The sequence below is a fragment of the Lonchura striata genome, chromosome 3 (genome assembly GCF_050655825.1).
Source record: "Lonchura striata isolate lonStrDom1 chromosome 3, ASM5065582v1, whole genome shotgun sequence".
Lineage (NCBI taxonomy): Eukaryota > Metazoa > Chordata > Aves > Passeriformes > Estrildidae > Lonchura > Lonchura striata.
This window is the reverse complement of record NC_140705.1, coordinates 109,197,020-109,220,372: the sequence shown is the minus strand read 5'-3', so window position 1 is coordinate 109,220,372 and position 23,353 is coordinate 109,197,020. Positions and strand designations below refer to the sequence as shown.

The window sequence follows — 23,353 nt, the reverse complement described above, 5'->3', positions numbered from 1 at the left end:
TCAGTCCCCAAAAGACTGTGAGCCACTGATATGATGGCATCATCAAGAAGTCAAATGTTCTCTTTGGATATATCAGGAGACATGGGAGTGTTAATAGCACAGTTGTGGGGAGGTGTTGTTTGGAATACTGTGAGTCTCACCACCTGCAAGAAAGACAAATTCAGATGAGAGCAAAGAAATGGAAGACTTCTAAAATGATTAAGAAAGTGGATATCTGCTTGTGAAAGAAGAGAGTCTGGGCTGCCTAGCCTAGCAAAATACAAGCTGAGGAGTCAGATGATTGATACCTAGGAATAAAACAGAAGGATAAGCACCACAGAAGGAAGAGAGCTGTTTAAACAATAGGACATTGTTGATAAAAGGATTAAATGGATATTAATTTCCCACAATTAAACATATGGAAGATATGGGCAACTTTACAATTATGCCAGGAAAAATATTTTACAGTGCTGAAGATTCTCTAAAGCTATAGTCAAGAAAGATTTAATCAACTTGAAGTAGGTGCAGGAAGGAATTACTAGATGAATAGTGGAATGATTAATATACTGCTCAAGAGACACTAGAAGAAAACTTGCCTTACCTAGCCCAGCAAAATAAAGATGGGGAGGGAATATTGCTAAAATGTGCTAAGGGAATAAAGCCTGGGGAAGAAGAAGAACCATTTTAAACTAAAAGAAAAATCATATGAAAATAAGTAGATATGAACTGTCTTTGAATAACTTTAATCTTGAAATGAGAAAAGGGTTCCTAAAAATTGGAGTAGTGGTGATAAGAAGGGCAAAATGAGTAAATTTATTAGTGAACTATACTGAGATTATTGGGAGACACAAAAATTAATGCTGTTTGGTAATTACAAGAAAATGTAATTTTTAATAGCATGGAGTCAGTGACCTAGGTGATCAAAATGGACAACTTAGATCAATAAATTTTCAATAGATTCAGACACAAAGATCAAGGAGAAGAAAATGGCATCCATTTGATATTTTTCTGTACATTGCATTTCCTTGATCTTCACTTGCCCTAAATTCCTATTTAAATTTTATTCCTTATGCAGTCAGCAAAGAATCAGAAGTGTCCCAGCTCAATTGCAGAGCAGAAAATGGTTTTGTGCACAGGATGAGTGTGTAGGTCCTACACAAACTTCACAGCCCCATCATATCTATTAGAAACTACACTGAAGGTCCAAAGTAAATGTCTCTCCTTACTTTTCTAAATGCAGAGGCAGCAATAAAAATTAGGTCACTTTTAGTGCTTTCTTTGTATCATTTACTTTGGATATAAAAACAGAACAGGGGAAGACAGGAAGATAAGTGAAAAAAACAGCTCATGTTTTGTAACTTTCTGTTCTTCCAATGGTTTATGACACAAAATGACCCAATAAAAGTAACAGAGTCTTAGTTTTTGATGCTGGCATAATATCTTCAGTCTACTTATGAACTTTTAAAAGTTCACAGAGAACTATGAGTCTCTCTTTTACACTGTTGTCATATTTGCATGGCAGGAACTTTTTGTATCAATTCTAATCCAGCTGAGTTCAATGTTGAGATTGGATAAATGTACAAAAGCAGAGTGTTTCCATTAATTTATTGGATCTCTCTGGAAATATCCCTTATGTTGTCTTTTTCTGAGATTTCCAGGCCTTTGCTTATGCTCAAAGTACAAATAGAACTTTTTCTTCTGGTGTTTGAGCACATTATCTTTGAGGAACCCAGAAAAACACACTAAAAATAAGTGTGAAGAGAAATAAACAAAAGCTTTCAATACTTTAAAATGAAATATTTTGATCCCATATTGAGTTTTCAGATACAGTTTCATGCAGATCCCATTCCTGGCACTGATTTCCTCTCTATAGGCACAGTGGACATGATGATAAATTTATCTTTCAGTTGCTTCCAACTGCTATACTTTATTTACCTTTAGAAGCAAAGGAAAAAGGCCTCCTCATGAAAACACAGGCCATAACTCTGTTATGGTCAGCTGCTGGATGTGTAGAAAGAAGATTAAAACAAAATCAAATTATTATGTCAGTGACAGGATGATTCACTGGGATCCACTGTTTTTTAAAGGTCAGGCACCAGCCTGATTTATTTCCCTTTTCTTGAGTGATACAACAGAGTGAATAAACTGAATGGAAAACCCTTGCTCTAATTGCTGTATGGGGACTTATAGTTCATTGCAACCAAACTTTGGGCATATTTCTTTCTCTGGTTGACCTTTTTCTGTGGCTTTTTCTTTCTCCCCTCTGGTTTATTCTTCAATCATGGTAGCCAATTATAATTATCCCATACAGGTCACCTGTTTTTTCCCCCCTGTGAATCCTCAAAAAATTTATATTCATTTTTCTCTTTGTTTCAACAGGAATATTGATTATTTTGCTAGTTCTTAGTTATATATGGGAATAAAGTCCAAGAGATATCTTTCACTCTGAATACCCCACATCACCCAAGAAATACTAAATTCAGTAATTTCTGAAATGTTATGTACTGTCCAGACATGCTTCCTGGTATTTCTCCCTCTATGGGAAGGAATGAAAAGAAAATATCCATCCTACCTTCTACTGAAGGTTTATCTAGAATTGCTTCTCCCTCTGTTTTTTAATTTGTTTTTCCTTTTACAAACTTCAATTTGATTTTCATGCTACTTGTTGCCCTTTTCAGGCTATTTAAGGGTGTTTCTTTTAAGCTTTACATGTAATTTTAATCGAGTGTACACTTAACAAGAGCTCTCTCAATCCAGACTTGAGAACTTCTCAGAAAAAAGCCTAATGAATTATGTCAAGTTCACTACAGTCTGTAGATTTACAATATAAATAAAATACACAAATTAGGATTTATGATGCAATGTCCTGAAAAATTGCCCCTAACCCTTTCTTGCATGAAATAAATGAGACTGGAGTGAAATGAAAATTGCACTCATCACTTGATTTAAACCTTTCACAGCTCATGTGTCCCAAATGGTTTTATGAATTTCTGTCACTGGAACTGAAGTTTAGAGGAGGGATTAATGAGAAGTTAAATGAAAGGAGAAAGAAAAGGAAAAAAAGGAGATTCAATGGTAAATATAATGCATACCCAAAAAAAAAAAAAAAAAAAAAATCAAGTTTTCATTGCACTTAGACACAGTTCTGTTTAGGAAAAGATCTGCTTCATGATTCAAAATCTTCCCAAATGTACCTCCATGCTGACTTTGGTCTGGCACCTTCACATGTGTTGCCTTTGTCACACTGCTTTACTGAAATATCAGATCTTCAGATCTGATATTCAGATTGGATGCAATTCTTAGCTATTACCAGGATGTCTAGTTAGGAATTAAAGAAAGGAAGATATTGAAAAATATGCAAGGTCACAGAGAAAATATTTAGTGACATCAGGGACAGAGTCCTGAGCCCACAGAACTCAATCCTATCTTGCACGTGTAGTACCATTTCCTTCTATGCACCCCAGTGCTAAAAATAGGAAAAGTAAAAAATTATTTAAAATAAGGTTTGTGAAAAAAACCCCAGAAACGTAATTCCACTATGCCCAAGTTGTACAGATTGGCTTTGATTCATATGCAGTGATGTTTTATTTCTTCTAATGCAGAGAATTTATTTGCAGAGCAGTATGTTTCATCCCTTTCATGTTTACAAACTGTATATATAATGCTGTTTACATTACAGCATTTCTTTTTTTTCTTCCCAAAATGCTTTCATCAGGTGGTGTATTTCTGAGTCAAGCACCACAGTCATCAGATACTGATTGTCAGTCAACTTTGATATGATTTTGGCTATAGGTATATGGTTTCTAACAAGGTTTAGTTTTTAAAGTGTAATCTAAGCCATATTTTGAGCCTCAGTGGTGTATAATGACACATATATTTTCATCCAGTGCTAAAAGAACTCTTGGCTACTCATTTAAAAGCAAGCAGCAATTAGATTGCTTCTTTATATTTTGGTAGTGCCTTAAATCTTCAGGCTGAAGTGAATTAACACTGTAATTGATAATGGGAATAGGCTGACTTCAGGAATCACTTTAGGACTGTATCCTAGTGAGAGAAATAGACTATGAAGCAGATGGTCCAGGTTACAGTGATGCTATTGCAGTTTTTGTTGAGAAGGGGTAACCAAACTTTCTGGAGCTTCATTTTTCCTTTTGCAATACATCAGGTTTTCCTCCAAGTGTACTTAGAGACATTTCTGTCTCTACATTTCTGAGACTACAGACTCAACACTTCTGAAAAGATGGTAATTAAGAATTTTTATTTACAGTGTATTTTATTTTTAATAATCATCCTCAGCTAGGACAGTCTTTCCAGGTGCCATGACCATAATTAAGTAGCACAATACAATAAAGATAAAAACTCCTTTAATTATTGTTAATAGGGCTTTGGTTGGATTAAAGACTGTCACTGAAATAATAACAATATGAAAAAAAATTGTCTTTGTGATTTTCAAAGGCCAATGATCTGTAACTGCCTGTTAGCTGCTATACAGTTGTGTCTCTAGGTATGCATTTAATACTTTTAATATGCCCTTGCTTATATGAAAGCTTGATTATTCCAACATCTTTCAGGTTCTACATAATAATCAAGGCTGTGATAGAAGGACCTGATCTAATCCCAGCTGATGTCAAAGCCAAACCCAGAACTAAATACTGCAGGAAATATTGTAAGTCTTCTAAGTCAGTGTTTCCTGAAAGGTAACTGTGCATCTCCCAATTGGACAGTAGTGGCCTCTGTCATGGTTTTCCTCTGATGTTTTCCATTATGTTGTAAAGAGGAATTTCCTCACCATTTTTTTTTTTTTTTTTTTTTTTTTTTGCAATGGTCTATTTGTAAAATTTAGATATAACTGGTCTCATGACATAAACCATCTGTTGAAACTTCCCCTTAGCTCATTCCCATTGTTTAACCTCTCAATAATGACCTTGTCTCCTTGTGGTTCACTTACCATGTGGGCTGCAGGACAGGATCACAGGAGTTAGCACAGGTACTCAGACTCAAGGTGAACTGATGAGCTGAGACATTCCTTAAAAATTCTCTTCATAGGGAAATACATCAGCCAGCAAATACTAGAGAAACAGATAAATAACTAGACAGTAGAAGAATACATAAATAGGCAAAAAGTAGGGCAGATCTATTATTCCATCCTTAATTCCCTGGCAATGCAAAATAGCTTTTATTTAAGATTCTTGCTAGTGTTTCTGCCATTATTGATTTAAAGTGCCCTCCAGAAGAATCTGGATGACAACAGTCATCAAGCCCTGTGTATTACCATCAATAGTTACAAAAACTCATTTCCTCCCTATCCTACAAAGTCTGAATGATCATGGCTTTTTTTTTTTTTTCCTGCTGTATTTCCCCAGCACTTAGTTGTATTTTTATTAGACACAATAAAAATTACCTGAACAGACATGTGGAGAACTTGGAAGGGGATAGGATGATGTTATCATAATACCTATGTAGACCAGAGCATTTTGTTTAGAGCCTAATTATCATTTTCTAGTGCCTGAGGAACTCATCTCATGGACATCTGCAGAATTAATGTCTGTGCTAACATCTGAGCTAATCCTACCAGGCTAATTTTGTGGGCAATGAGAGAACATCAGTTTTCTCACCTGAGCTGAACATTTGCTTTAGCACAAGTTGAATCCCATCCTATGAGTGATGATTTTCCCCCATTTATTATAAAGCTGGAGTACAAGAGCACTCAGTGGAATGGTCACACTGTAGACATATGCAGTCAGCTGAGCTAAATTCCATCCTCATATGTTCCAGCTTTAGGTAGGACTCTGAGGAAAACTCAGTTTTACCAAGCATGGATGGAAAACAAGGGTTATAGTACCTAATCCAATACTGATAAACACTAAGATGTCTTATTCCTGGTTCTTTGTTTTTCAAATCTGATTTAGTAGTCAACACCTTATGTCAGGATCCATATCCCCTTCCTCTACACTAAAAACCTTCAGTTAGTCATTAGTGTTCTAGGTGATTTTGAAGTATCATCTATTCTGGTCTCTTCCTTTAAAATAGGGATAATACGTTCCTTTTGTTGTACTGCTGTTGAGTGAAGACCATCCATCAGTGTGAGGCACCAAACTGTGAAAGAGATGTAATTAGCTTGGTTCCACATCTTGTGCTGCAGCATGGTCTTAGAGACAAGTCCTAATCACATCTGCAACAAATTGATTTGAGCTTGTAAGCATTTTGGAGTATTTCTTACTGTAAAAGGAAATCCTCCTATAGTGCCAAGCTCTAAAACCTAGCTGCATAAAAAATTTCATTTGAAATGGGGATTTTTCCTTAAATAATGCGAATCTGACATTGCTTCTGATTACTTCTCATCAAAGGCTCATCTTTATCTGAGGCCTCTGCTCTAGTTCCTTATTTTCCTCCCCTTCTTCCTGTCTCTGCATACATTTTAAAGTCTAATTTAGGTTTCCAATACCATTCTAAATGTTATCCATTCCTTTAGATCCTTACTTAACTGTTCTTGTCTTAATTTCATCTCTTGCAATTGTAACTCATTATTCAGGTTATTTGTCACAAGATTGATTTGAGTATCAGGGGATCATTTACTTTTCCATTATAACAGCCACTTCAGGTTATAAATTCAGACTGTAAGGAGAAAATGTGCTTATCAATTTTGTCAGTATTTGTGTGAAACAGGACTGGGCTTGTTCTGCAGAGACTTTCACGACTGATACAATTTCTATCTTTGTACTTTCTGTGGCTAATCCTGCTGTTGAATCTCCTGTATGTTGGAGTGCAGAGGAAAACACTTGATTTTTGTTGCCATTTTTCTGCAACTGAGAATTGAAACTTTTCTGTAATTTTTCTGATGCGAACTGAGTGCGTGTCTGAAATGAGAGGATCTTTCATTCTCATGCCTGTGTTAAGAGCTGCTGCTTGGGGGAGCAGATGGTTCAGGTGATAACTAGCTATGGCTTATGCTGCTGTTGTTGGAAGCAATTATGGCTTAATTTTCTGTGTGTTGCATCTTTAAATTTCTAAGTGTTTGCTGGAGGCTGCTGCCATTTTGTGTTCATTTCAGATAGCATATGTTGCAGAAGGTCCTCTGCTCTCCACCATGGGGACTTCTTCCTTTTTTGGCTTTTCCTTCATAGAAATTAAATTTTTGATGGAATGAAGCAAGAGCTGATATTTGGGCATGTAATGAGAATGTTTATGGAGATTACCAAGCTGTGTTTCTGGCTTGAAACAAGCTAGATTCCTAAGAATCAGTAGCAAACGCTAAAGTTACTTCTCAGTTTGGAGTTACAAACTTAGAAAATTCTGATCTAAATAGTCTCCTAGCCCTTGATATGTCTTACAAGTTATTTTAAGAATCTCTTCAAGCAACACATTGAGCATTGAGTATTGCTTGTCTGCTATTCAGTCTTCCAGGTCAGGCATTTTCCCAAGCATTAGCAGAAAGGGTTTGTAGTGGCTTAGTTTGATAATAGCATTGGATTTCAAGGGGGAGTCCCCAGATAAATGAATGAAGCCAGCTTTGACTCCATTATTACTGTCATTTTAGCTGTTATTTCATTGGCCTCTCTTGGCTGGACTCAGGATGCTTTCACTAATTTTCATTATGAAGGAAAGACAGACTTTGGCTAAGCCTCTACCATATGTCATGGGCTTGCCACAGCTTTGTGCAGCACTGAGATATTCACCTGAGTTACTTAAAGTCAGGGTCTTCCTTGTTATAAAATACTTCCACACGCTTTCTGTCTACCTGCCAAGCCTGAGGGGGCACCAGCAGCCCTTTCCCAGGACACATGGTGCCATGGCACCATCCACTCTACCCTAACTGGAAATCTGCTTGGTGCTCATGTGGTCTGCACTCACATCCCACAGCAGTCAGCTTTTAGTGCTGGTTTTATAGGAGTGATTGCTGGGGAACAGCTGGAACTCATAAAATGAAACGCAGAATATCTTGTTAATGACTTGTCACCATTTTTCTTCTTTGCTTTATGGGTCAGGGGAAAGCAAACAGCTCCACGGGTCTGTGCAGAAGGGCCCGGCAGCTTTTCCCAGCATCCAGATGCTGAAATGACAGTGATTAACCACAGTGCCTGAAACTGAAACTGTGCAGGGCACGTGGAGATGCACTGAGTGAGAGATGTGACACATCTGGAGGGGAATGGCAAAGTGGCAGAAAGGTTTGCCAGCCAGCATCTCTCATGCCAGCTGTGTGCAGCCCTCACACTGGCTCAAAGAGCTCTCTTGTGCTGCAGCTGCTGCAAGGATTGGGCTGATGTTAGCCCTGGGGGAAAATGCTTCAAAGTGACCCTGAAGCCAGCCCCAAAAATGGGGGAGTTCTGAAGCCACAGGATATTTCATACAGGCTTCAGATCATCTCATTTGGTACTAAGCTGCTGTTTTCCCAGAGAAAGATCCTGACTATACTAAGCCCCCTGATGTTGCACTGGAAATGCCATCTGTTTTAAAATACAAATGGAACATAATTCTCAAAATAAAAGTGCTTTACACCTATGTCATGTAAAAGGAAAAGCAGGAAGAACCCACAGACAGCTATGGATAAAAAGACTGAGCTGGAGCTATGGATAAAAGACTCAGCTGGAGTAGGAATGCACCAGGTGTGACAGACAAATCTAAATATTCTCTTAGTCCAATATGAATATTAAGAGATTTCAACATTATTGGATTGGCATCTCATGGAGACAGAAATCTTCCATTTTTTTAGACAATGGAAAGTGCAGAGGTCGCTTGCTTGGCTTACCAGGAGTAGTCTGCTGCACTGCAAGACACAGCACTGCCTGGAGTCAAATGAGTTTAACTAGTCCCTTATTTGGGAGGAACAGGACCATTCTGTGCATGTCTTCAAATCAATTATTCAAGTCAGTAGAGGAAAAAAAGGAATGTGTCTTATGCTATCTCCCCTCTCTCTACCATCAAAAGTCTCTTTTTAGAGATATATCTTTCTTTGATCATTAGAAAATCTTCCCAAATTAGTGATGTAAGGGAGAAATCCTCTGGCCTGAGCTCAGAAGAGCAGTTTATGTCCTAATTTGCCCATTCAAAATGTAATGGGAGACAAGTGCCTGGGGGCATGAAGTACTTAAATGCATTTGTGGATCTGAGCTCTTCTTCCTTTTATTAGTACACTGACTCTTTACAGTCATCTAATTTGTTATGAACAACATCTTTTACGTGGAATTTTACAAAACTAGTGTACTATTTAAATACTAGATTAGAAAAAAAACCTGAGGAGCCATGGTGTTTTTTTGGGTATAAAGAGACATTCAGGCAGCTACTTAAAGCCATATCATGTGCTCGGCTCAGAGCTGTTGAAGCTAGCTGCTGTATCTGCATCCATATGTGCAGCATCTGGCACCCAACTACTGCATTTGAACTGTTGCAGCAATGCTATGGAGATGCATTCCTGAGATTGTTTCCACCCTGTGGCAAATGAGGGATGTGCAGGTTTCTGAGCATAACTCCATCCTAGACTCAGATGTCTCCTGTTAAGCCACTCTCACAATTACCTCTATTTCCATTTGTACTGAGTCATAAACTAGTAAATGCATGAGGCTTCTTTGGTGCAGCAAATGCACTGATGAACAGGAAATAAAACGTAACTTTTAAACTAAGAGCATTCATGTAAACTGACCCATCAAATCTGTGGATGCTAAGACTTATCACAAAGCTAAATGGGCTCATTCAATGCTCTGTCAGCTGAGAGGGCCATTAAGGACCAATACCTAATTCCCATCACCACCAGTGGGATTTTGCTCCCTAAAAGGGGATGTCTATTTTTGTTTTAAATACCCATCTGTATTCAAATTAACTGCACAATTGAAGGGCAGGGGAGGTAAAATAGGCTTACTTTGCCAGCCAGTTGCCAATTCATGAACTCATGTCATCCCACAGGTCTCCCATTGTGCCAGCCCCATTCAACACTTGATATGCAGCTGGGCATTCAGAACAGAATTAGACACCCTCTTTAATGAGGGAAGAGAAGAGGAGGTGATGCAAATGATGCTTGCCATTTCAGAATAATTTACTGCCTAAAAGTGGAGCATTGCTTTCCAAAAACTTTCTGTCAGATGCTAAAGGTCAGGGGAAGACTGGAATGTAAATCTTTCCTCAGAGCTTCTCAGCTGTTAGCTGCAGAGAGATTCTTAATCCCTGAGACACCTGATCTACCCCACAGACAGCATCATTGCCATATGTGGAGGAAAGCCAGACATCTGCTTCAACATGAGCTCTAAAATATTTGACTTCTAGATTTTTAATTACTTGAGTCCCAGTTTCATATTTGCTAAAATATTATTGAGTTATTTAGTGAGTATACATGTATTTTATGTACCTATAGTGTATGTATATTTAATGATTTTATATATTCAGTGTGTATCTATAAATAAATTGCATGCACATTGTGTGTATAAAAAGAAAAGTCAAAAAGCTATTTAACATTCTTTGCATATATACTCATGATTGGGTCATTGCTCGCTTTATTTTGTATTTATTGACATATTTCTTACAAATCAACTTTAACTTCCTTAGACTTCACAAGCAATATCCACAAGTCACAGAGCAAGGATCTGGAAGTCAAAACATCATTTTGAGTGCAGCTGACTCTAAAGCTGAAATCAGATTTCTGTATCCTGCTGTGTACCTATCCTGAGAAAAGGACTTACTTTTAGCATCTTCATTATTTCTTCATGAATTTCACAGGATCACAATTATTCTTTTCACATTCCATTTCTAGAAAGTCCTGAATGGGAACTATGTCAAAAGTTCAAGAACTTTGATGATACAGGGTCTCCTCAAATGACCTTCTGGGTCCTCATCTGACCTCAGAACTTCATATTAGGCTCTCTGAGGTAGCTGGATTGCTTTCCCAAATGATGCATACATTAATATATTTTGGTCTGTCTGTGAAATTATATTGCAGTTGTCACTGAAATATTTGAGGTTTTAGCTGCCAATACCTAATGGCTGGGGCAATAAATTGTATGACTTAAGTATTGCTTTTAATGAGAACATCTGATATTGACTACATAAACCAGACAACACTGGCCCACACAGGACTAGAATTATTCTCTTCCTGCATGTAAAACATTAATCAGCATCTTATTGCAGTGCTCAATATGTAGGATTATCCTTGAATTTAAAGAGGTAAGAGGACAAACAATGAAAATGTCCAACAGGAGATTTGTAAAATGTTAGTAAAATGTATAATAATTAATATTGTTGTCTGTAGCAAAATCTGATTTTGCTTGCATAACTTTAAAAGGCATAGTCCTGTGTTTAAAAATTGAGATGTATTTGGTTATACAAAGACCTCTTCTTTTTAGTCCTTTGGATATTTACTTTGCAACAAACTTAAAAGTATCAATACATTTGAAATTTACAGTGACACAATAATGGACAACCATCGGTTTCATTTTTTGGAGCCATCTGTGGACAGTAACATTTGGTTGTGAGTAAGGAGCCTGTGATGTGGACCAAGAAATGTACAAAGAAGTCTACAAAACTTCCATCAAATTTGTTTGAAGCAACTATTTCTGTCATGGCTTTTCAGTGCATGGAATATAGCACCTCCACCAGCTTAATCCAAAAGGCATTAGTGTGCTAACCCAGGTGGTGATGCTGGCTTTTCCATCTGGTTAACCAGATTGGTTTCTCTAACAGAAAGGTTGGATATAGGATCCATGAAACCGAAACCTGTGACAGGTTGGAGTGTTTGTGTACATAAGTTTGTGGGTCTTTTGGGGTTTTTGGCTTTGATTTGTGGTGGTGTGAGGTTTTTTAGCAAATATGAATCCATAAACTCTGATGTTTCTTTTTGTCCTTAAAAACATCTTCTTTCCTGTCTTTTTGGAAGAAATTTGTTATATATGCCCTTTTCCAGTAATTAGACACCTCCCTCAACTGTCACAATTCTTTAAAGGTGATGGAGAGTGACCTTGCACTGCCAGCTCCTTCAGCACTCTAATGATTTTCATTAGTAACAAACCAACGAGAAGAATTCCTGTCAAATGGCAAGGGTATGTGACTGGATGCTTCAATTTACAGATATCTCTTGTATGTTGCATGTCTTTGCTCCACATTTGGTGAGAACCTGTGGCTGAGATGTCAGTGGTGGTTGTGGTGGATCTGTGGTTGTAAAACTCAGTAAATGGATGTTAACATTAAACATATATTAGTATTTGAATAAAACAAATTGAAGTGTTGTGTGGTTTGCAAGTCTCACAGAACTGATGTCAATACACTCGATATTGTTCACTGTCCACAGCAAACCCCAGCCTGGCTTAGAGAGTTATGGATGTGTGTGCTGCAGAGGACTATTTAGGGAAAAGACCTGCTCCTTAGCCCAGGACCTGTGATGAGAATTAGTTAAAATGATGGAGGTAGATTTTAGTTGTCTGGGGAAAAGCTGTCCAGTGTTGCTATATTAAAATACACTGATGTGACCATATGTTTTCTTAGTGTGCTGAAAATATGAATCACTCTTCTATGCCACAATATGGTCCAAAGCAAGAAACAGGTTGGCATTCAACACATCCCATTTTACACATACCATGGGTGAGATAAAGCTGATCTTAGAGGAGCCAGCCTCAGTAGTGTTCTGGATGTATCCTTCTCCCCCCATCTCCTTCCCCTTCTCTCACAGAACGTTTTCACTTAGCTTTCTTAGTTAAATTTGAAAATTAAATCCTGCAAGTCCAGACTTGTGTTATCAGGGCTGTGTTCTCTTCTCAGCTGCTGTGTGTCTCTGGCTCCTCTCTTTTCCCATCTCTGAAATGAAAGTAATACTTGCACAGCTTCTGATGCATTTGATGCTCTGCAGGTGAAAAGTGCAGTGCTGTGAAATGTTGTGACTGTACAGCAGCATTTATGCTTGTGGAATGATGACTACATTAAAGTTTAGAGCCTTACCCACCACCCTGCAAGATAACATGTGTGGAGCGCTATGAATATAAACCACTTGTTTGGCTGCCTGATAGAACCCTTGCTAATGCAACAGCTTAGATAATCTAAATATTCCCTTTGGGCAGATACCAAGGATATTTAGTTTATCTCTCTTCTGCAGAAATGAATACTGGACCATTAAAACGATTGATTTTTAATGAAATCTGATGGAATTTATACTGTTTTATTTTGGTTTTCTTTTTCAAAAGAATGAAGGAATAGCCATGTGTTCTGATGTTTTCTAGTATTTTTTCTTATCTTTGCAGTTTAAGGGGGCTGATGAAAGAACCAAAGGAGTACTTTGTAAATAAATTATGGTCTGAGAAGCTTTCAATTTTAGCAGAATTCAGTGAATCAATTACACCTGTTTATTCTACCTGAAAGGAAACCAGTATTTAACTATTTCACACATATACTGGAAAATTAAACATTTATTAATATTTCAGAAGATTTGTGAAATTTCACAATTAGAACACTTAAAATTGAAAAGCTTTATACTTTCATAATCATTATTTATAGTGAAGGAATCCTTCAGTTTTGGATGTTCTTGTTCCTGTGAATCTTTTCTAATTTTCTCTAAATTTCCTGAACATAAAGGATCTGGTATGTGAATGTTTTATGAATACCAATAGCTCCTCAATTGTTTTGATGCAAATAAATCTCATGTTATTGGGATGTCATCCATGTGACCACTTTTCTGTAGTCTCCACTTTTGCATTTCAAAGAGCTTTCTATCAATTGGAAGAGGTGACATTTTATGTTGATTTTGAGATGTAAGATGGTCCAGAAGAGAGGTATGTGCTATCCCTTTTCATAAGAAAATTGTTTCCTAGTTTCCTCTTTTTTTTTTCCTTTTTTTTTTTTTTTTTTGCCTTGCCCTATTAGATTCATTCAGGACATGAAAAGAAAAACACAATTCTTTGTTTGCAGCAAATACAGCATTAATGTGTATCGTTCTCTTTGCATTTTCTTTCTGATCTTCCAGTGTGCAGAGCAATTTGCCTGCTAATTCATTTACAGCTGCTTTTGTGAGCCTGTCTGAACACCCAGTAGAGTAGGAAAAATTTGCAAGCATAAACAGGCAGAAATGTTTCCTGCACTAGCCATTTGGAATGACACACTGGAATGAGATATTTGGAATGCTGGCATCTCCAGCAGAAGGATCATGTGCATATGCAGCACAGTGACAGTGGCTGAGCAAAAGCCTCATTTGGCTGCTCAGGGGTAAACTTGAAGGCAAGAGCACATCTGCCCTTTTGGCTGCACCAGATCACCTGGAGACATCCTTTCTGCATATTAGCACCTTTCCTTCTCCCCATCATCTCTTGCAGCTGTCACCAGGTGCTAATTTCTAACCTCTTCTAGTCAGAGTGACTATTTCTGTGGCTGGCCTCTGCTGATCTTCATGGTTTTGCCTTACAGAAGTAGGGGAGCCAGCACAGCTGGTGATGATCCTTGGAGTGAAGTCTGCTTGCCTAGAATACCTGTGAGTGAGGAGAAAGGCTGAGCAAGCTGCTGCCATGGGGCAGAGACTCATCACAGAAACCGATGCTGAGGCCTCAGCATGGCCACGACCCAAATCATGGTACCAGACCCTGCAGCATGCCAAGCGTCCACTAAGAGGAAGCATCTTGCACTGCATTTTCTGGCATGTAATACACCTATGTACTGCCAGCATAAAACAGTCACCTTACATATGAACAGGACTTCTCCTGTGAGTGGAGAGAAAAATTCTGCTTAGTTCGGTACTTGTATACTTTCAGGCACTTGTCACTCTCCTGTTCTCTTAATTCTTGATGGTTTCTCCATAGTTTTACTTTGCCTCTTCCTACAGGCAAGGATGACTGATTCATAAAGGTCACAGTTGTACTTTGCAAAGTCAGCATTGGCAATATTATCACTGTGTTCACAGTCTACAATCTCAAACAACTAGCTTTAAACACTGAGTCACTGAGTGCAGAGGAATACAGAGGCTGTATCTCTCTCTTTTTTCTTTTTTTTTTTTTTTTTTTTAATATATGACTGAAAAGGAAGCATTCTTTCCTGTCAAAAAGCAGGGGCACATTTTATTTGCATTGTATATTCACAGTGGTTAACAGCCAGTTAAGCTGACTGATGATGACTGAGTGGTTTTTGTAGGAGTAGAAACACAGTAAAGGTCTTCTCCTCATTCTCAGGGCCCAGCATAAGAAATTAGAAATACATGGTTGAAAGACCAGAATATTTGTGAAGAAACATGGAAGGAAGGATATTCCAGAAATATGTCATCTTGAGTCTGAGGCAGGAGTCAGTTTTTGACTCTCAGTTAACAGGATTTTACTGCCAAAGCATACATGTCACTAATCTGTGCAAATATCGAGGGTCTAACCCGTGCCATTGACTTTAAACTTCTTCACCAAAGTGGAATTTCTCATTCTGTGAAGTGTCCGAGAACATAATTATCAATTCAAAGTCAGAATAATTTGATTCAGTCATTATTTTCTTACCTACTAACCAACAACCACCTCTCTCTCTTCTATCTAGGACATTCTAGGGAGGAAATCTGAAATGTTTAAGGGAAGAAGAGCACACCTTTGGCATTTATTTTCTAAAGGAAGACAATGGATCTGGTGACCTCGGCTCTCTACTGAATGAGAAGGAGGAACTTTATTTTTTATTCTTGTGGGCCAAAGGATTACACTGGGGAGCATAGTCCTCAAAGGGAGTATGCAACCTGCTTGGATTTCTCATGGAAATTAAAAAGTCTTGGAAGATCCCTATATCCATGACACATGTAGACAGCATGTAGACAGCCTTTTCTGAAATTTTTATTCCAGGTTTTCTCTTGGACAAGTTTCAAAAGAGAAGAAGATAATGAGAGTGCAACAAAGAAGGAAAAGAGAACTTCACAAGAAGATAGGGAATGAAAGAAAGAGGACATCATCAAAAGAAAAATAATATCACAGTAAAATCCAGGATGTCTACATGTGAAGGTGCAAGTTTAATACAGGTGGTAAAAGAGAAGCATGAAGTGAAAAACATAGTGGAAAAGACAAAAAGCTGTGTAGAATATGGTTCAAAGAGATACTATAATGTTTTCACGTTATAAAAGAGAAAAGGTTATTTCATTAAAGCTGATTCCAGGTCAATAATTTGATTTTTAAGTGCTGAAGTGAAAGTGGCAAATATTTTTCTAGGTTTGTTGTAAAAGTGTTGTAAAAATAGACTTAAAATTTGATACTAAGGGAAAGAGAATATGACACTTTGTCAATTTAATATAAAATATAAACATTTGTTGTTTGGAAACTTTGTAAGCCACATTACAGCATTTTTTCAGAATTGTGCAATGCAATGTGTTTGGCACAGTGGGACGGGGTTTTTTGCTTTAAGGAAAAGTAATTCTGAAATAAAGAAATCTAGAGCCAAAAGACATTTTCCTCTTGCACAGTGCCTTAGGTGCTGTAATCACTGTGAAGCTGAACACTTTCTATTTGCTGCCTTTGCTCAAAGCTCACTGTAACTGTGAGCTCCTGTGGCAGGGCTTTGAGCTGTAAGGGCAGTATTTTCACTTGTTTTATTTTGTTGGACACATAGGGTTGGCCTCATGTTCTCATACCTTCAAGCCCATATACTGATCATATAGACAGTTCTTACAGGATGCAGTGCCATTGGCATGAAGAATTGTCCTTCCTGTCCCTTTGCTACAACTCATCTTATGACTTTTAGTTTTTATGACAGAAACACAAAGCTTAGAGCATAGCAAAGTAGGCAGTGGTCACCTACATGCCAGGATTATCTGATGAAAAACCTGCACCTAAGCTTTGTGCCAGACTGTGTGCAATGTCTGTGTCCAGCTTGGTGGAACTCAAAATGTCCCTCAGACATTTTTGGATGTTCCGGGTCCAGGTCAGAAGCATCTGAGACCCTGGCAGGCAGCTGGAAACAGCTGTGATTTTGGATTTGAACCATGGAACAATTTACCAGCCTTGCAGGAAGAACAAGAAGTCACAAAAGTTTAGATATTATAGTAGAAGTTGTCACAAAGTAGAGGGAAGGATTTTTGAGTGCTGTACAGGGGGGTTTTAAGTCCTGTACAGGGGGGTTTCTGTTTTGTACATGGGGGTCAGAGGTTTTAAGATGGAGGGATTTGGGCCTGCCCTGTCCTTCCTCTTTCTTCTTCCTACCTCCATGTTCTTGGTGATGTTGGCACTCACAGATTGGTTTAGAGTAGAAAGACACCATTTAATATAGGTAGTAAGTATTGGGGAAAAACTGTAAACATGTAACATGTAATGTACCATATAAAAGATAGAAAAGCACCATTTAATATAGGTAATAGGTATTGGGGAAAAACTATAAACATTTAACACGTAATGTACCATATAAAAGAGAGCAGCAGCCCTGGGCGGGGAGAGAAGAAGCAGTCGGGGTCAGAGAGGATGTCAGGGTGTGTGTGTGCCTCTGCCTGAGCTGTGAGCAAACCACAGCAGCCCCAGAAGAAAATCTTTTAGATAACTTGCAATAAACTGCCTTGAGACAGAAGAACAGAAGGCTTCTGAGCTTTTTTTTGAAAGCATGGGTTGGAGGAGAGACTTTTCCACCACACGGAGCCACCCCTGCCCTAGAGGTGAGCTCCAGCACAACTAAGTGTGCCAGAGTCAGCATGAAGAGCATCACGAATGGGAACAGCCCATCAGACCTGCCAGAGGTTGTGATGTAGGTGTGAAGTGCTGGGGATGAAGAAGGCTGCCATCACTATTATAACCTGCTGCTATAGGGAGACTGCAGAGGGGGATGCTTCCCTGGCAATGACTCCCAGCTGGTCACAGGGAGAAGCTTTCCTTAGGCTTTCCCCCCTGCTTGTGTCTTTTTATCCCCATTGTTTTAACACCTTTAGTAACTTTGAAGGTGGTATATATATCTTCACCTCCAGACCTCACTAATAAAATTTTGTGCATTAAGCCTGTCTCAATACCCTTCATGCAACACTTGTTCAAATTCAGTGCTGCTTAGTAAAAGTTAGCATAGTAAATGTGATTTATTGTGAGGTTGGAACATGTCAAACATATCCTTGTCAAATTCTTCTAGGCTTGATCAGAGTTTTCATCTCACAAGATGTAATAGGCACCCAAAAATTTCTCTGTGTCATATGTGGATTCTGTGCCACTCACTTCTGTTGTTTTCTCCCTACAAAGAGAGAATTTCAACTTGAGAGAAGGATTGGGCAAACCTGTACTGTCACAGCATCAAGTGCCAATAGGTAGATTGTCAGGAAAGATCAAACCTGAAATGCAGAGCCAAAAGAGCAAGATGTTTCTTACTCTCATTGTCGCTCACTTGCCCCCATACATTTTCACAATACCTTAGATTTAAACTTTTTTTTTGCATAAAATAGTCTACCCAGGTCCTCTGAGAGTATGAATTTATTCCTTGGCTACAGTGGACTGATATATACTCAGATAAAGGCAATGGAAAGCAAAATGTTGTGATTGTTAACTGGAGTCAGATTTTGTGTCATCTCCAAAGGATTTCAGTAGCTTTGTTGCTGGTGGCCATCCAGAGGGTTTATGTGACCTGTTTATGGGAGATTCCATCATCCTAGACACCCCTGTATTCTGCTGGTGGAGGAGAAAGGATTAATCAGCCTCTTGAAGTGCATCCCTCCCTCTGCAGAGGGAGCATAAATGACTAATCTATGTTAGGTACTAAAGCTTTAGACGGCTAAAAGTAGGTAAAATTAATCCCAGTCTAAGTGCTCTGCTTCTCTTTATTGTCTGTTTTTCTAACAGTACTCTTGCTCTAGCCTGATCTAAAGAGCACACAGCAGCACTGTGTCCTCGCAAAGCATCTGCTTGTGCTCACCCTGAAGTTAGTGGGAGGTTTTGATTGCTTTTCACACCTGCAGAAACAAGTCTGATGCCCCTTCTTGTTTGCTACAAATAAGAGTATTAACTAGCAAAGACAGATGCTGCTATCACAGCAGCAGAACATGTTCAGTGACTTGGCCTGTGAATCCTCCCATGCTTCTCATGACTCTCCAGTTCTCTCCCCACCCTGGCTGTGCAGGAGATCACACTGTAATTATGCACGCATGTTTATCTCCACTTCCTGAGGTAACCAGGTATGGACTGCTCTTACAAAATAGCTGTCACCCAGGGAATAGAAGTGGAGCTGCATTTTGCTCCTGGTACACTCATTAGGTCCACAGCCTTTGGCTCAGCTCCTGCCAGCATAACTGGAAGTGGCAGTGACATTGTTTTGCCACACAGCAGTCAGCATTGGCAGGAACAGTTGGATCAGAGTGACACACAAGGGGAGTGAATAATAAAGATTACAGAGATATCATGAGATTACTAAATAAGACCTCCAGAAGGGTGTGTCTTAATTTCATTAAGAGCCATTGAGGACAATCATCTATCTTAAATAATAGATGACTGAGCATGTAATTATGTAGTGGCAGTCAAAAGAATTAGCAGCAGACCACAGAAACTTCCAATATCGGTAGAAAACAGAGTTAAATGGAAGATAAAAACTCATATGCCATTTAATTTTCTTCTGTATATCCACCAGAAAGACCTGCATGTGTGGAGTTATTTTTTAACATTGTAAATAAACTTCAGTGAGCTGTTCACTGGTGTGTGAAGGGATCACCCTGGCTGGATGCCACATGCCCACTAAAGCTGCTCTGTCACTCCCCTCCTCAGCTGGACAGAGGAAAGAAAATACAAATTTTAGGCTTGTGGGCTGAAAGAAGGGCAGGGAGAGAGAGCACTAAGCAGTTACTGTCACAGGCAAAAGAGATGAGTGGGGGAAAATTTATTGCCAACCAAATCAGAGAAGGGTAATGAAAAATAAAATTAAATCTTAAAACACCTTCCTTCCACTCCTCTCTTCTTCCAGGTCTTTATTTTACTCCTGATTTTCTCTACCTCCTCCCCCTGCAGGTGCCCTGGGGGACAGGGAATGGAGGCTACGGTCAGTTCATCACACATTTTCTCTCATGCTCTTTTCTCCTCAGGGAGAGAACTCCTCACACTCTTCCCCTGTCCCAGTGTGTGGTCCCACGCATTGGAGACAGTCCTCCACAAGCTTATCCAAACATCATTCCTTCCCACAGGCTGCAGTTCTACACGAACTGCCCCTTCCACATGGTTCAAGCTTCTTGAGTGTGGGTCCCTCATGGGGTCACAAATTCTGCCAGCAAAACTGCTTTAGCATGGGCTCCTCTTCCATGGAGAACCTGCTCCAGTGTGGGCATCCCACAAGGTCTGGCTGCAATTGCAGTTTCCCCATCCCTGCCTCTAAAATCTGTTATCCCAGAGGTGCCACTGCTGATGCTGGTGGGCTTGGCCTTGGCCAGAGATGACTCCACCTTGGAGCTGCCTGGCTTGGCTCTGTCAGAGATGGGAGAATCTTCTGGGAGCTTCTCACAGAAGCTGCCCATGAAGTCCCCCTGACAAAACCTCGTCACAAGAACCCAGAAGATGGAGACTTCAGCCAGGCTTGTAAGTCCTGTTGGACAGAATTTATTGCCAAACCAGAGACAGGGGTTATACTGAGCTGTGAACGTGCTGCTAAAATTGTGAGAGGTGATACAGCAAGATAGGCTGACATTTCTCTAATCCAGTGTGATATCTGCTGTATTCTGTAAGTAATCTCATTTTACCTTACTTGTGCCACTTAATATATAATCTTGGGGTCATTTGGAAATTAAAGAATCACAACAGGCAAATTGTTCACCTCTTCCCTAAAATATGGGAAATTTTTATGAAAAAATTTTAGTTTGGTTTAAAAGTGGTCAAGTGTGAACAGAATCCAGAAATAATTTGATCATCTTTTCAGGATTATTCTAAGAATTTGTCTGGAATTCGACAACAGCATTTTCTCCAAACTTCATCAAGTAATACAGTTAACTAAGTTGTATTGCAGTAATGTGCATGGAAACCTGTTTTGTATCACTACTGGATCCCATTCAGAAGTAAGGTAGAATATTATGCCTATCAAAAGGACCATAAAATCTGAATATGATATTTAAAGGATTTCCCTGCACAACTTGTAATTAGTTTAATTATATTATGTACAGAGCTGTTCAATCATGTTCAATCAATGTGACCAACCAAAACATATGCTAAATATGAAATTTCTATTAAGTTTTGCAGCATAATTAAACCACATAGCACAGCACACTGCCAAAACTGTCACTGTGGCTGATTTAGTCTTAAGGGACATAAAAAAATAGAGCTTTTGGAAGTACAGCATTTTTTTATGTCAAAGATTATGGCATTGAAACAAATAAGATTGATTAGTCATATGGATGCCTTTATTAGTACTTCATAGGAAATAGATTTCTTGTTCTATGAAAATTTAATACTAAAAAAGCATTCATTTTCAACTGCAATACAAAAGAAACCATCCTTAAATTTATTTTGCATTGTTGAGTTGTATTTTTTCATTTCATATTGGAAGAAAAAACCTTTTTTAAAGGAAAAGTATGCCTTTTATTTGTGAAAAGGAGCTAAAATGTCCTTTCATGACAGTTTTGCTGTATTTTCATGTAGTATTGTGCAAAAAATATACCTCATAAGGAATGGCCTACTCACATAAATATTTTTTCTTTTATTAATCAGTAATTTCTGATTAGAAATGGCAAAAGATCCCCTCTTTTAGTCCTAGACAATATAGAACATACAGGTCTGGGATAATTCCATTGGTTTTAATTTATTCTAATTTTTACTATTGTAAAAGAGTTCAGTACCACGTCTCAAAATTTGTTTGAAACTATGTAAATTCTTCAGTTTCCTGATATAACACTGATAAACTCTCTGATGAAGGTCTATTTTTGCACAGGATCTTGAAAGAGAAGGCATTTTTCCTTCTTATGACAGAACCTGCAGTCTCTGCCTCTCTCTCTGTGTTTCTATTTTCCCTTTTTATTGGCTTTTATTCCAACCTTGCTTCAATTTCTTGCATGGCACTTGCTTCACTGTTCCCCCTTCTTTGCTCCCAAACATCACAAAAGCAAGGAGAACTTTCATTTTGAACTGTGGATGCAAGTAACATGGAAAAGTGCACCCTACTCTGTATTTGGTTTAGGGAGGCAGGTACAGGGCTTGACTTCATTTAGAACTCTTTCTTTTTTAGTTCCTCAAAACTACAGACTGGCATCTTTGTTCCATTGTGGCCTTATGTTTTCCACTGTGCTTCATTCACAAGGAAAAGTGGGCATTTTTGAGGCAGAACCAGCAGCTGTTTAGAAAAGAAGCAAATATTAGCTCTGCCAAAGGGCCATTACATAGGTGGAAAAAGCATAAGTAAGCACAATTTGTGCCTCACAAACCCGAGGGCTACACAGCCGTGGTGGGTCATGACCACTGGGTGCAGGACAGCCTCTCAGGGAGCAGGATGTATGCAGAAAATAAGCAAAATAATGATGAACTGGATAAAAAGTACAGGCTCCTGAAATACTAGTGACAGACTTGCTCTGCAGCTCTTTTTTGTTTGCTTAGTTGCTTCCATGGCAAGGCAACCACCTAGAAAATTCAAGAATGAAATGGATTTTTTTCTTTGGAGCTGCGATGTAAATGGTACTTAAGGATATTTTACCTCAAATTTGTCCATTCCTCTTATGTACTCTTCCTGTCTGTAAAACTATTATGAATCCAGTGCTATTTTTACTGACTTCTTTGCCTACCTGTGTCTTTTCTTGCCTTCAGAGAATCCTGCATGGAGTTTTTGGTACCTGACCTGATTATTATTTTTTTTTACTGTGTGCTGTGGCTATCAAAAAGAAAAAAAAAAAAAAACAAAAACAAACAAAAAAAACCCCCCAAAAAAACAAGACTGTCTGCCAAAGTGTCATCTCTCATTTAGGGGTGCTGTTTATTTTGTCTAGCTGTAGACACTCCCCTTGTTCCCTGCCTTTCCCTGGCAAGTGAGAGAGGCAGCCCCTTCCTCTGAGCCATCTTTCACACGGGATAAATCTAAGACAAGCAGCAGGAAGGGATTTGTGGGAATCCAGGGCTTCCCTCTGGCTGCCCTGGCAGGTCTGGGACCCTGGCAGGGGTCAGGAACACCCCTGGACAGAGCCCCCAGAGACACTGGCTGTGATCTCTGTCCATGGAAAAGAGTTTTCAATCTTACAGGATAAATTACAAGCTCTGAGTGTTTGATATCATTAATAATTAAGTGTGGCACAGGTGCAAAAGTAAAATTTTAGGATTCTAGATAAGGGGTTCAAAGGGGACAAGATGGAGGAAATTGGGTGTGTCTTGTCCTTTTTCTCCTTCTTCACACCCTCCATGTTTCACTGTAGTGTTGGCATTTTTCTGTTGGTTCAGGCTGGGGACACACTGTCCAACGTAGGTGACAGATATTGGCACGTTCTTGTAAATCCAGCCCAGGGAGTTTCTGGTATTTAATGTTTGTCACATCCCACTGAGGGCAGAGCCCC

General features: G+C 38.8%; 1 long non-coding RNA gene across 7 annotated transcripts in view; it reads left to right on the top strand.

Annotated features, from left to right (window-relative positions):
• LOC110476639 (uncharacterized) overlaps positions 1–23,299 on the top strand; it is a 152,416-nt gene extending 129,117 nt beyond the window's left edge. For 4 of the 7 annotated variants that reach the window (XR_014954044.1, XR_014954040.1, XR_014954038.1 and 1 more), the window contains one exon: positions 1–23,299. This exon is cut by the window's left edge and continues 7,897 nt beyond it. This is a non-coding gene — a long non-coding RNA (uncharacterized LOC110476639). The other 3 variants (XR_014954041.1, XR_014954039.1, XR_014954042.1) reach the window with 3 other exon arrangements.
• The last annotated feature ends 54 nt before the right edge of the window (positions 23,300–23,353 follow it).